Source organism: Boleophthalmus pectinirostris, unplaced genomic scaffold, assembly GCF_026225935.1.
Source record: "Boleophthalmus pectinirostris isolate CB_2022bp ecotype Guang Dong unplaced genomic scaffold, ASM2622593v1 HiC_scaffold_1, whole genome shotgun sequence".
Classification (NCBI taxonomy): domain Eukaryota; kingdom Metazoa; phylum Chordata; class Actinopteri; order Gobiiformes; family Gobiidae; genus Boleophthalmus; species Boleophthalmus pectinirostris.
In genome coordinates, this window is record NW_026570970.1 from 34,043,616 (window position 1) to 34,057,668 (window position 14,053).

At 41.5% G+C, this 14,053-nt stretch overlaps 1 pseudogene; it reads left to right on the forward strand.

Moving 5' to 3' along the window:
- The window catches only part of LOC110162931 (abl interactor 2-like), a 33,764-nt pseudogene that overhangs the window by 3,241 nt on the left and 16,470 nt on the right, over positions 1–14,053 (forward strand).

The window sequence follows — 14,053 nt, forward strand, 5'->3', positions numbered from 1 at the left end:
AGAAAGACATAAAGACATAGAGTGTGTGTTGGGGGGGAGTAGAGTGAGGGAGAGAGAAAGAAAGAAAGAGGAAAAGATGAGGGGGAGAGAGAAAAAAAGGAGAAGAGAGAGACACACAGGGAGATAGAGAGTAAGTAAGGGAAGAGAAGGGGGTGAGGAGGAGAGAGCGAAAGAGAAAGAGCGGGTGAGAGAAAGAGAGAAACTGTGTGTGAGAGAGAGAGAGAAAGAGAGGAAGCGAGGAGAAGAGAGAAATAGAGAGAAAGGAGGAGGAAAGAAAGACGGAGACACAAAGAGTGAAGGGGGAGAGAGAAAGACAGACAGAGAGATGAGGAGGAGAGAATGAGACAGAAACACAAGACAGGGATGGAGAGAGAGAGAGAGAAAGGAGGAGGAAGAGAGAGCTAGAGAGTGAGAGATGGAGGGAGAGAAAGAGAAAGAGAGGTGGAGAGAGGGAGGAGAGACAGAGTGGGCGGCGTGTCTCTGCACCTGTTCACAAACTGAGATATTTTTATTTCGGACTGAAGAAATCTGCAGGAATCCTCAAACTGTTGTTTTTGAGGAGGAAATGAAACATCCCTCCATTTTGTTCCCACACGGGTCATGGGGAGGACAGTCTGAAGAGGGATGCCTAGACTTCCCTCGCCCCAGACACTTCCTCCATCTCCTCTCAGTGTGGACGAGCAGCGGCTGTACCGCTTAGTTTATCTTGGTTTTTGTCCTGGTTCAGTCCCAGTTCAGTCCTGCTTTAGTCTTGGTTTAGTCCTGGTTCAGTCCTGCTTTAGTCCTGCTTTAGTCCTGGTTTAGTCCTGATTTAGTCCTGGTTTAGTCCTGCTTTAATCCTAATTTAGTCCTGGTTTAGTCCTAATTTAGTCCTGGTTTAGTCCTGGTTTAGTCCTAATTTAGTCCTGGTTTAGTCCTAATTTAGTCCTGCTTTAGTCCTGGTTTAGTCCTGCTTTAGACCTGGTTCAGCCGTCGTTCAGTCCTTGTTTAGTCCTGGTTTAGTTCTGGTTTAGTCCTGCTTTAGTCCTGTTTTATTTTTGCTTTAGTCCTGGTTTAGTCCTGCTTTAGACCTGGTTTAGTACTGCTTCAGTCCTGGTTCAGCCCTCATTCAGTCCTTGTTTAGTCCCGGTTTAATCCTGCGTTAGTCCTGTTTTATTCTTGCTTTAGTCCTGCTTTAGTCCTGCTTTAGTCCTGGTTTTGTCCTGGTTTAGTCCTGGTTTATTCCTGGTTTAGTCCTGGTTTTGTCCTGGTTTAGTCCTGGTTTAGTCCTGGTTTAGTCCTGGTTTAGTCCTGGTTTAGTCCTGGTTTAGTCCAGTCTAAACACTGAACAGGAGCATTCATTTTATTAATTTGAAAGAAGAAAAAAACATGAACATCTAAACTAAAACAAGTATCCCGTGTGTTTCAGAGCATGTCTGTAGAGGGCATAAGACCAAATAAATGAATTAACACTATTTAATCCAAACATTACGTAAAGTTAATAGTATTATCTCGTTATTGCTCCATCTGACCCTCTCTTCGTCTCCATCTGACCCTCTCCTCTGCTCCATCTGACCGTATGAATCACTCCTAATCTGGTGTAGTCTTATGTTTTTGCCTCATAAATCTCATGTCAGAAAATATGGGACAGGGGAAGTAGAGCGTGTCTTTCGCCTAATTCGATTTACTATATTAAAGCTAAAGTGAGCCTGGCACAGATACAGCACATGTGGTCATCTGTTTAGTCCTAGGGTCGTCAAAAGTATCAAAAAACTGATATTAACGATACTTTCAATACCAAAACCAGAATAGAATTTGTCTAGATAGAAATAACGATACTAAGAAATATGACTTAAACAGTACGATTGGTCTTATCGGTCTTACTAGCTTTATAAAAACTAGTATAAGACCAAATAGTAATTATTATTTTGTTTTTAAATTACATTTGATTGTCTAAAAAAAGAGCCTTTTTATATTCATTGTGGTATTTGTGTTGAGTCACTTCTGTAGTATCAAAATGTATTATTTTTGCATCGTGACAACACTAGTTTAAGGGCCTGTTCACACGAGAATGCTTGCGAGTAAAATCATCAAAATATTTGATCAGAAGTGCCTTTCCTTTAGATGCTGACGGTGTTTTGGGGGATTAAAAACGCAAAAATCTGAGGACCTGTTTACACGAGAACACTTACAGGTAGGGCTGTCACAATAACCGCAAAAATGAATCATCACGGTACTAAGAGGCCCACCGTGGTGGATGTTGGGCCACCACGATTACTGCACGTGACCAACGTGACCCGACTCAGAGTCCTGCATGAGTCCATTTTTAGAGACTCGCGCCTGCCCGGAACAGTTAACATTCCACCTGTGAGCCACCGTGCCCGTGATAACCCAGGACTAACTCAGGACTAACCCAGGACTAACCCAGGACTAACTCAGGACTAACCCAGGACTAACCCAGGACTAATGTGCTCCCACATAGACTGTCTGGTGACCGCAGGCGAAAGGACCGGCGCAGAGCTCCACGCCACATGGAGTTAAGTCCGACCGCCACCCGATCGCGCTTTGCGGACACCCTGCTCCGCGTGCTCGTGCTCGGGGCTCTCTCTCTTACCCGAGTTGGTCCAAAACTCTGACCCGAGCTGCCACAGTGAGAGCTGGAGAGATGCAGCTCTTGTTCCAAAACCAAATGTTACCTCTCCCGTTACACACACTATATCCACACGACAACCAAGGTACATGTGCATCTGCACAACAAGCACATCATCGGAGAGAGTTTTCAAAGTTGCTGGAAATATTATAATTCCGGGGAATGTGGGGTGGGGGAGGAGGTGCGATATCACCGCATATCGCGCTGTTGAGCCTCTATACGCCCACTGCAGGAAAAATTCCCTAACCGCGACAGCACTACTTGCGGGTAAAAATGACAAAATATTTTATCGGAAGTGCCTTTCATTTAGACAGTGACAACGTTTTGGGGGCTTAAAAACTCAAAAATCTGAGGGCCTGTTTACACAAGAATGTTTGCGGGTAAAAATGATAAAATATTTTATCAGACGTGCCTTTTGTTTAGACGTGACAGCGTTTTTAGGGCTTAAAAACAAAAAAATCTGAAACCACCCTTCAGAGTGGAAAGGTTGAATAGATTCCGCTGTAGTGTTTCCATCTACACCGCCCAAGACACAAAACTCAGATCTGCTCACGTCGTGTATGCGTTTATGTCACATACATCACCACTTAGCCTAGCCATTCCACACACTTTTGTGTCACTGTATGCACGCAGATTTCTTCCTGAAAACGCTCATCTGAACGCGGAATAAAAAGTGAAGACGGTACCCGATATTAAACAATACTACGACATAGACTGAAAATATAATTAGTTTTATTTAAAGACAAACAGCATAAAGTAAAAAAAAAACAGAACAGAACAGCATTGGCCACTAAATCGTCTTCCCTCAGTCCACCAGTATTGGCGCCAATATCTAATACCGGTCCCTTGTTCATCCCTAGTTTAGAAATCCTGGTTAAATCCTGGTTTAGTCTGAATTTGATCTTGATTTAGTCCTGGTTTAGTCTGAATTTGATCTTGGTTTAGTCCTGGTTTAGTCTGGATTTGATCTTCATTTTGTCCTTGTTTATTCTTCATAATATTGCAGTTTGTTAATCTCCAGTTGTGAGTAATACCATGTGGCCCCAAAGCCACAAATACAAATATGAAAAAAACATGATTACAGTTTGACCAGTGCACTGAAATGTCACATGCAAATAAATGTGCATAGTATTATCATGCGATGGTTGCCGTGGTGATTCAGTGTAGTGTGAAAGGTCTGAATGATGTGACCTAGATTGTGCCCCTCCCGTCTCCGTGCTCCGTCAGCAGCACATGTGGACAAACCGAGCGCACCACGTGGTTTTACTCCAGGCACATGTGTGAGAGCGTCATCCTAGATCTGTCTGAATGAACGGAGAGAGAGAGGAGGAGAGGAGGAGAGGAGGAGGGTGTAGAGGGAGAGAGGAGAGAGAGCGCGGAAGAAACACTGTGGAACATCAGAATGGATTTGTCAGACTGAAGTGAGAGAGGGAGAAGAGAGATAATATTATGCCAAAAATTATACTGGTTTCCCAACATTATTTGATGTATGTTACTAGGGGTGTGCAAAAATATCAATATATCGTATCGTTTAATGTGACGATACAGTATCGATATTGTGGACTACTGTATCGATATACCGTATTTTCCGGACTATAGGGCGCGCTCTTAAGCCTCCAATATGGATGGGCATTCGATGAAATTTTCTTAATCGATCGTCGGAAGAATTAACGATCGATTATCGATTAATCATTAACGTTTTTATATTAAAATGATCATCATTATTATTACTATCTGCACTACTAATCTGCATAAATAAATTCAACTTTACGACATATAAACCATAACGACTCTAGAGTCACATCAATCCGTTTTAGATTATATTCTGTTTAATTCAGTTTTGCGGAACTCTCACAGAAACGAAACTTAAAACCGCTTCGCTAATTTGCATAAACTCAGCGAAGATAAAACTACAGCTCTTGTGTCGCTGATGCGGTCACTTTCTGTCAGATTAAAAGACATGATTCAGTGGAATACAGGTTAGTGTGACCAGATTTGTGTTTGTCAAAACCAGGACACTGTACGGGGGGAGGGAGGTGGGGACTCGTCATCGACATTGCGCGACTCTCACCTGGTAAAGCTTTTTCCCACTGGACACCGAAACATATGTTCCTGCTTTATACACTGTGCACATGGCCTCCCACTTGTCCCGAACACAACGGAAAGCGTGGAATTTCTTGTATAAGTCATCGTTAAATACACATTTGCACTTCGGTACGCTGCAGACTGACCGACTGTCTGTGTTTGCTCGCTCCTTCTGAGTGCAGAGACACATGTACAGACCTGTTTGGTCACGCTACGCACAGCAACCTACATTCGATTTGTCGATTAAGATTAATGTAATCGATGAAATTCTTAATGATCAATTATCGTTAATCGATTAATCATGCCCATCCCTAGCCTCCAACCCCATCAAAAATGACTGAGCGCCCCACAATCCAGAGCGCCCTATACACAAATCCACTCGGGTGTCCCAGCACGACTTCAGTAAACTACAAACCCGCACGCAAACACACACGGAGCAGACAGTGGTCACACAGCGAAAAACACCCACAGACACACTCATCACTCCACGCCGACGAGGAACGGAACAGAGGAACGAACTGAAAAAGCGAATCCAGTGTGCCACTTCTAGACACAACTGAACAACTGAGTCACTGTGAACACACCAACAATCCAGCGGTCCCAGACAGCACCCTCCCTACACACCACAACTGAACAAAGCCCAGAGTCACCGTGAACGCGCCAAACAAAGTCCCACTGACCCATCCAACTGCTGTGTTTCCTTTAAAGTCCGGTGCGGTTTATTTGTGAAAAAATTTCGAAAATAGACCATTCAATGACAGTGCGCCTTATAATCCAGAGCGCCTTATAGTGCAGAAAATACGGTATTGGTAAGAGTAGTGTATATTCTACTAAATAATTTTCTTACAGCGTTACAGTTTTGTTGCTTGTTTAGAGGAAGGAAACTCATTTATTTGACATTTTCACTGTTTTGATGATTAAAATGTTTGTGTTTCATATTCACTTTGCACAAGAAGTGGTTTAACAAAGACTTTTAGTATCACAGCCATGATTTAGCCATTTTTTTAAATTGAACCATATTGTATCGATATGAAATATATCGTATTGAATCGAAAGTGCACTGTAACGTGATATATATATCGCATCATGGCCTATGTATCGAGATATGTATCATATCAGCAACTTCTTAATGATACCCAGCCCTACATGTTAGAGAATCATTTCTGCAGTTTTAGTCAACAAAACTGAAAATGTGTGTACACTTAAATGTGGAGGTTGTACATTTAATTTGGTAATAACAATTTAAAGGGTCTTTATTATGCAAAATTGAGAATGCTGTTATTTATTCAAAAACATACCTAGAGTTATATTTGTTTCATTCACATGTTTGATTAACCCTTTATTATTAGTCTGTCTACATCTCCAAAGCTCACAATGCTCTGTTCCACCTTATGATGTCATGAAGTGTAGATTTTCAAGTTAACAGCTACCTTTTACCTTTTGTTCACTAGAAATGAGCAATTCTAGGCCTGAGATTATCCAAATGATTCTAGTGAAGGTGTATGGAGTTCAAAAACACAGTGGAGCACTTCCTGTATTACCATTTCACAAGGTGGAACAGAGTGTTTTAGGTTTGAAGGAAGAACTCAGCCTAAATATGCAGGGTAGATATGTGACATGTGAATGAATCAAAACACCACTCCAGGGATATTTGTGATGAGGAAACAACAGTATAACACTGATCAGAAAATATGGGCCCTTTAATGTGGTCTGAGGATTTCTCTGCTTTCCAGAAGTCCTCCTGTAATGTCCGTCTTTGGGTTAGTACTTGTGCAACTGTGCAAGTGTGTAGTCCCATTTACCTGTCCTAGATGAGACCATATATAGTCATTTAATAGACCAGGTTAATAGTGTTGGGAAGTAAGTGAATACATGTACAGAGAAAATCCATCTATCCATCCATTTTCTTCCGCTTATCCGGGGCCAGGTCGTTGGGGCAGCAGTCTAAGCAGGGACTCCCAGACTTCCTTTCACCCCGGACACTTCCTCCAGTTTCTCCAGAGGGACCCCAAGTCGTTTTTAGGTCAGCCGACAGACATAGTCCCTCCAGTGTGTCCTGGGTCTTCCCCGGGGCCTCCTTCCAGCAGAACATGCCCAGAACACAAACCAAGGGAGGTGGCATCCGGAACAGATGCCCAAGCCCCCTCAGCTGGCTCCTCTCGACTCATTTTTGCCGCTTGTATCTGCGATCTTGTCCTTTCGGTCATTACCCAAAGCTCATGGCCATGGGGGAGGGGAGGAACATAGATTGACCAAATTAGTTGTCCAAATTACTATTCAGAATATGTATTCTCTGTGTACATGTACAGAGAATATGTATTCTGAATAGTGCTTTGGAATAACTGTATTCCGGTAGAGTTACTTTTCTTCGAAATGCATTTTCAGTTTCAGAGGAATACCCGGCAATACTGATCACACAATTAAAGCTTCAAACTGCTCAAAACTGTGACAAAACTATAACCAATGCTCTTGTGGTGTGATTTTTCCTTCTCTGATCAGTGATAAATAAATGTGTTACAATTGGTGAAACATAAAGTTGTTTTTGATCCCATGTTGTGTTTTTACACTATAATTTACTGTGTATTTAACTCAACTCTGCATGAAAGTGTTCAAAGTATTTAGAATACATTAAATTGGACCATGTATCAGAATATTTTACAAAATACATTTAAATTCATGTATTCAGTATTCTAGAACTAAAAGCATTTTTCAGGTATTCTTCCTGTCACACAGAATAGTAGCTCCTGGTACCCAGAAGGTCAAACACGACACTCGGCTCAAACTGCCCCAGTGCATGTTGCAGGTGCTGGTTGGATGGAGCCATCAGAACGACATCTTAAAGCAACAGCAAAAATGAAATCCTGTAGTCCCCAAACCCGGACGCCCACTGTGCCTAGAATTCTTATCTATTACATAAAAAAAATCTTACTTTTGTTATATACACGATAAAAATTGACCCCCAAAAATATATTGTTCCAGCTTTTACATACTGGATGATAAATTGATAGTAATAATCATGACAGGATGTCCAATACTGAATATATGAATTACAAATATGTGAAAATATGAATTACAGTATCACAAAAATACTGTTTGCATCTCCTGTGTGTGTAGTCTGCAGATAAAGAGCGCGCCCTGGAGGAGACGAAATGCTACACCACCCAGTCTCTGGCCAGTGTGGCGTACCTCATCAACACTCTGGCCAATAACGTCCTGCAGATGCTCGACATCCAGGCCTCACAACTGCGCCGCATGGAGAGCTCCGTCAACCACATCTCACAGGTAACACACAGATAACAACCACATCTCACAGGTAACACAGAGATAACAACCACATCTCACAGGTAACACACAGATAACAACCACATCTCACAGGTAACACAGAGATAACAACCACATCTCACAGGTAACACCAAGATAACAACCACATCTCACAGGTAACACACAGATAACAACCACATCTCACAGGTAACACACAGATAACAACCACATCTCACAGGTAACACACAGATAACAACCACATCTCACAGGTAACACACAGATAACAACCACATCTCACAGGTAACACACAGATAACAACCACATCTCACCACATCTCACAGGTAACACACAGATAACAACCACATCTCACAGGTAACACACAGATAACAACCACATCTCATCTCACAGGTAACACCAAGATAACAACCACATCTCACAGGTAACACCGAGATAACAACCACATCTCACAGGTAACACACAGATAACAACCACATCTCACAGGTAACACACAGATAACAACCACATCTCACAGGTAACACACAGATAACAACCACATCACATCTCACAGGTAACACACAGATAACAACCACATCTCACAGGTAACACACAGATAACAACCACATCTCACAGGTAACACACAGATAACAACCACATTTCACAGGTAACAGAGATAACAACCATAAAGCATATATATAGGTCTGTATATGTAGTAGGGATGGGCATGATTAATTGATTAATCGATAATTGATCATTAAGAATTTCATCAATTACGTTCATTTTTAATTGACAAACCGCATGCAGGTTGCTGTGCGTAGCGTAAGGTGACCAAACGTCCGTTTTTCCCCAGACATGTCCGTTTTCCACGTCTTGTCCTGGCTGTCCAGGTTTTTGTTTTTGTTTTAAAGTGATGTAAATGTTCAGGTTTTCATTACCTTTCATTGGGCCATTAACTTGAGCGGCTCTCGTTGCTCTATGTGCATCAGAAGGAGCGAGCAGACACAGACAGTCGATCAGCCTGCAACATGCCGAAGCGCAAATGCACATTTAACGACAACTTGTACCAGAAATTCCCCGCTTTTCGTCTCGGTCGAAACAAGTGTGAGGCCATGTGCACAATGTACAAAGCTGGAAACCGAAACATATGTGCTGCTTTTTCGGTGTCCTGGGGACCTCAAAGTTCAAGTTCACCAGGACACCGAAAAACATTAAAAAGTTTTGCCAGGTGAGAGTAGCTCAATGTCGATGACGAGGCCCCACCTCCCACCCCCCGTACGGTGTCCTGGTTTTGACAAACGCAAATATGGTCACACTAACCTGTATTCCACTGAGTTGTGTCCTTTAGAAGAAGTTGAACCGCATCAGCGCAAACACACAGTTTTTTTCTTCGCTTAGTTTATGCAAATGAGCCATGTGGTTTTTCGTTTGGTTTCTGTGAGAGTTGCGCCAAGCTGCATTAAACACATTCTAATGTCCAATGGCTGATGTGGCTCTAGAGTGGTTACGGTTTATATGTGGTAAAGTTGAGTTTATTTATGCAGATTAGTAGTGCAGACAGTAATAATAATGATGATCATTTTAATATAAAAACATTAATGATTAATCGATAAATGAAATTTCATCAAATGCCCATCCGTAATATGTAGGCCTTTCATAATAATCTTCAGATAATAGTCTCCAGTCTATTGTATGAGTACAGTGTGAGCCTCCACAGTAGATTTAATGGTTTTCTTCTCGAGCTTTGTGAGATGTTGATCAGACATGATGAGATTACGCTGCATAATCACACTTGTCCTCGCAGCTGTTCTGTGGGCGACATTCACACAGACCACCGCTCGCAAATCACATGCTCCAATGTGGATTCACAGAGATGGAGGCTGTCAGGAGCAAACACTCAGGAGAAATAAGATGTAGTAGTTTAGCACAGTGTTATGACAATATTAAAATTTCAAACTCAACACTTCTGATCCATATTCATGATGGCAATAAAACTACTTTTCTTTAGACAGTAGAATGTGATTTTCTACATTAAATAGTACTTTCTTTTCTATTCCCATGTGTTTTTTTTTCATCTGTCATTGGTCCAGGTAGATTCCATAGGAGTCCATGTGTGTATACTAGTCTATGTGCTCTTGTACTTGTTTTGATACAGCTCAACATCATTCTGGAGCTATTCAAGAAATGTTCATGTCTGTCTTATGTCCTGTCACTTTTTTTTTAGTATCGATACCTGCCCAGATGACTATCGTAGTTTTCATACTAGTTTTAGTATTGATTAGTATCTGATGTTTGATACTTTTGACAAACCCACTACATCAGGGGTCTTCAGTGTTTTTCAGGCCTAATGAAGAGCTGGAGCAGGGACCCCCTACTATATATACGGCATATAGTTGTGTTTTATATTAAATTGGGCCTATTGTTATGTATAAACAGCTATTCTGTTATTGTACATTCAGCACTAGGGGGGTGTTCCATCAAATTCACTTAACAGATCCAAGTTTATCCTGAAATCCTGAGCTGAAACTAGCTCCATCTCCAGTTTAAGCCTCAGCCTGTTCCATGACAGAAATAAACCTGAGTCTGGTCAAAGCTAAACTCAGGTCTGAAGTTTAAGCTGCGTTTTGTGCACTCGCTGTGACTCTGAAGACCAGAGCAATGGAGCAGCGACATCACGGGAAATGGGCTCAAAGTGTGACTCTTTGATTGATCTGAATAAACGCGAGAGGAGCCAGAGCGCACACCGACAAGAGTTTGATATGGGACACATAACTTTTCCAGTCATTCTGATCTGAGGAGCAAGAGAAAATATGACTCCCCCTCCTCTCCCGGTCACTCCGTGGACAGAAAGGAGGCTGTGGAGTGCAGAGCCTGGTTAATACGCCCGGGAAATGAAGTTGCCTGACCCCTTCCTAATGTTTAGTAGTAGTAGTAGTAGTAGTGTGGAGCTTAAGTTCTGCTGTGCATAAAAGTGAAGCAGTAACAGAACTCTTCACATGTACCTAACAAGAAACGATAAAATCCAGGTCGACGTGTTTGCAGGTTGACAGGGAGCGAGAGACGAGGGAATGAAGAGAGACAGACAGACGTGATGAAGGAGCGAACAGACAGAACCCATTGAGAACCAGTTCATCCTCATCCTTCAAAAATGAATAAATTTAAAAAAGAAATGTCTAATCAACCAAAGATTTCGTGACCCCCCTGCAGCACCCCCCTGTTGAAAACCTCTGCACTTCATCACAACAAGAGAATATCATGGTTGTGGTTAAAGCTACACTGTCACTTTTCTGTTTGAGCCGCAACTACCTGCTTTTCTCCAATGTTATTGCTTTGCTTTTCCATGGTATAATATTGAACTAATTCCAGACATGACCCTCAAGCCGCATTACAGGTCAGATCTGTGGAGAGGCGAGCTCACATAGAGTAAGAATGCATGCTTTAAAACAGCTGTATTTGAATTTATGCAAGATAGATTTTAAATGTCATATTGTGGGATATTTATGTGGAAACAGCATCGCCATGGAAACAAGCAGGTGATGGAAATGCCACTAGAAAAGTACACCGCAGTGGTCCAATACTTGGCTATTTATCTTATTATAATGCTGTGTCCTATATTATAAACACTGTAGGATCGAAACACTAAATTTAGGAGTATGACTCAAAATCCACACAACTGCACTGGATAATTTCTCATTATTTACACAATTGTCTTCACTATAAAGCATGTCCTAATAATAGATAGTTCTTAATCTTCTTTCAGCTGCCTTGCGCCCTCAGCTGGTAGTCACATTTCCGCCCTGTGTTTCAGACAGTGGACATCCATAAGGAGAAGGTGGCTCGGAGAGAGATCGGGATTCTGACCACGAATAAAAACACGTGCCGATCTCACAAAATCATCGCTCCGTCGAACCCAGAGCGTCCGGTGAGGTACGTGAGGAAGCCCATCGACTACAGCGGCCTGGACGACATCGGACATGGGGTCAAGGTGAGGGGGAGGGGCTAAGGGTGTAATAGGAAGTGTCCGGATGCAAAACTTAAAATTCACAATAACAATAATATACCACAATATGATCATTAACATAGACTACAGAGGCCTGGTTGACATCAGACACAGGAGTTCTGTTTTGTTTCATTCACCCTTTATTGTTATTCTATCTACACTTCCAAAGCTCAAAATGTTCCACCTTGTGATGTCATGTAGTGGTAGTTTTTAAGTTAACACCTCCTTTTACCTTTCATTTAGTAGAAAAGGGCAATTCTAGGGCTGAATTTATACATATGATTCTAGTGAAAGTGTGGAGTTTAAAAATACAGAAGAGCAAACACAACTTCAGGTATGTTTGTGATGAAGGACTAACATTATAGCTGGGGTCTCCAACATTTTTCCTCTGGTGAGCTACCTTTACAAAACAAAACTGCCAGAGAGCTACTAATGTCAGCGGTTCCAAGAAACTGAGAAAGTAGAAGAGCCATGGCAAGCCTAGTGTTTCCCGCAGAAAATTGGTTAAGGCAGAGGGCAGTTGTTGTCAAGGTGGCCGTCTTAACTGTAAAGTGCTGGGGGAAACACTGCCTTTATCCATTTATTAGTGCACAAGTTAGGAATCAAAATGATACATTTACAGTGGTAAATAATCAGATTTTAATACATATTATTCAGAAATTCCTTGGCAAGTTACTTGGAAGGAGGTGGAGAGCTACTGTTAGCTCCTGAGCTACAGGTTGGAGAACCCTGCATTATAACACACTAGTAGATCAAAAAATGTGAACTTTTAAAGCTGGTTTATACTCCAGTGTTAAATGCTGCACAGAATCTGATCAGAACAACGTGCAAAGTCACGCTGAGACTGCTGGGCCCACAAACAATATTATGTCAAACTGATTACAAGTGAATAAAAATGAAAGTTTGGATTCCCATGATGCACTGGACCTTGGACAGGACAACAGCACTCACTACTCGACTAGTCTAACAATGTAAAAGGACTCAAAACAACACTACTTTATATTCTACCAGTATACAACCCCTCGCTCTTAATATTTCAAGTGAAAAACAAGAGTTAGTCAGATTATTTTATTAGTATTTTTTTTCCAGTTTTATTAACAAATACTAAGTTAATACCCATTTCATTTTACTTACAGTGAATGTGTTGTCTGGGACTGGGTTTCTCTCCCCAGATTTGTATAGGCATGATTGAGAGAAGTACAAATCAAGTCTGTTTCCAAACAAACATGGCAGCTTACATGTAAAAGAGAAAGCATGTTCCAAAGCCTATGTCAAGCATGTAGATGATTTTCTCTATGACCTAAAACTACAACTCACAGTTTTATTTCTTTAATTTGATCTGTACCTTCTCTGTTTCACTCTCTCTCTCCTCTGCTCTCGTCATGGTGTACAGTGGCTGCTCAGGTTCAAGGTAAGATCTCACCACACACAAACTCACTCTAAACCAGGACTTCAGTAGAATCTTATCCATGCATATGCGTTTACAGGTGAATGGAGATCAGAAGGGCGGGTCTCGGTCCAGTGCAGCCAATCAGAAACCTCCCAGTCCCCCCAGAGCCGGCAAAGGCATCCTCCTCGGGTCAGTGCTTTCACTTTGGTTTGAATAGTTATACTGTAGTTTATCATTTGTTTTTTAATGTCCGTATGTGCTTAGAATGCACTGATTTTCATTTTTCAGCTGATACTGATATCTGATATTGGTCTTATTGCTGTGTCCACTGACCGCCAACGAAAATGTATTTTAAAATGTACAGCAAAGCCCACTAATTGATATTAAGAGTCACATATTACACAAAATTAACTCTTGTGAGCTTTAAAAAACATGCCTGTAGTTGTGTTTTGTTTCATTCACACATGTTGAGTAACCTTTTATTATTTGTCTGTCCACATCTCCAAAGCTCTGTTCCATTTTGTCAGTTCCTTTTACCTTTTATGTCAGTAGAGATTGACAGTTGCAGAGCTGAAATTACCCAAATGATTCTAGTTAAGATGTATGTACCGTATTTTCCGGGCTATTAGGCGCTCTGGATTATAAGGCGCACTGTCATTAAATGGTCTATTTTCAAACTTTTTTCACAAATAAA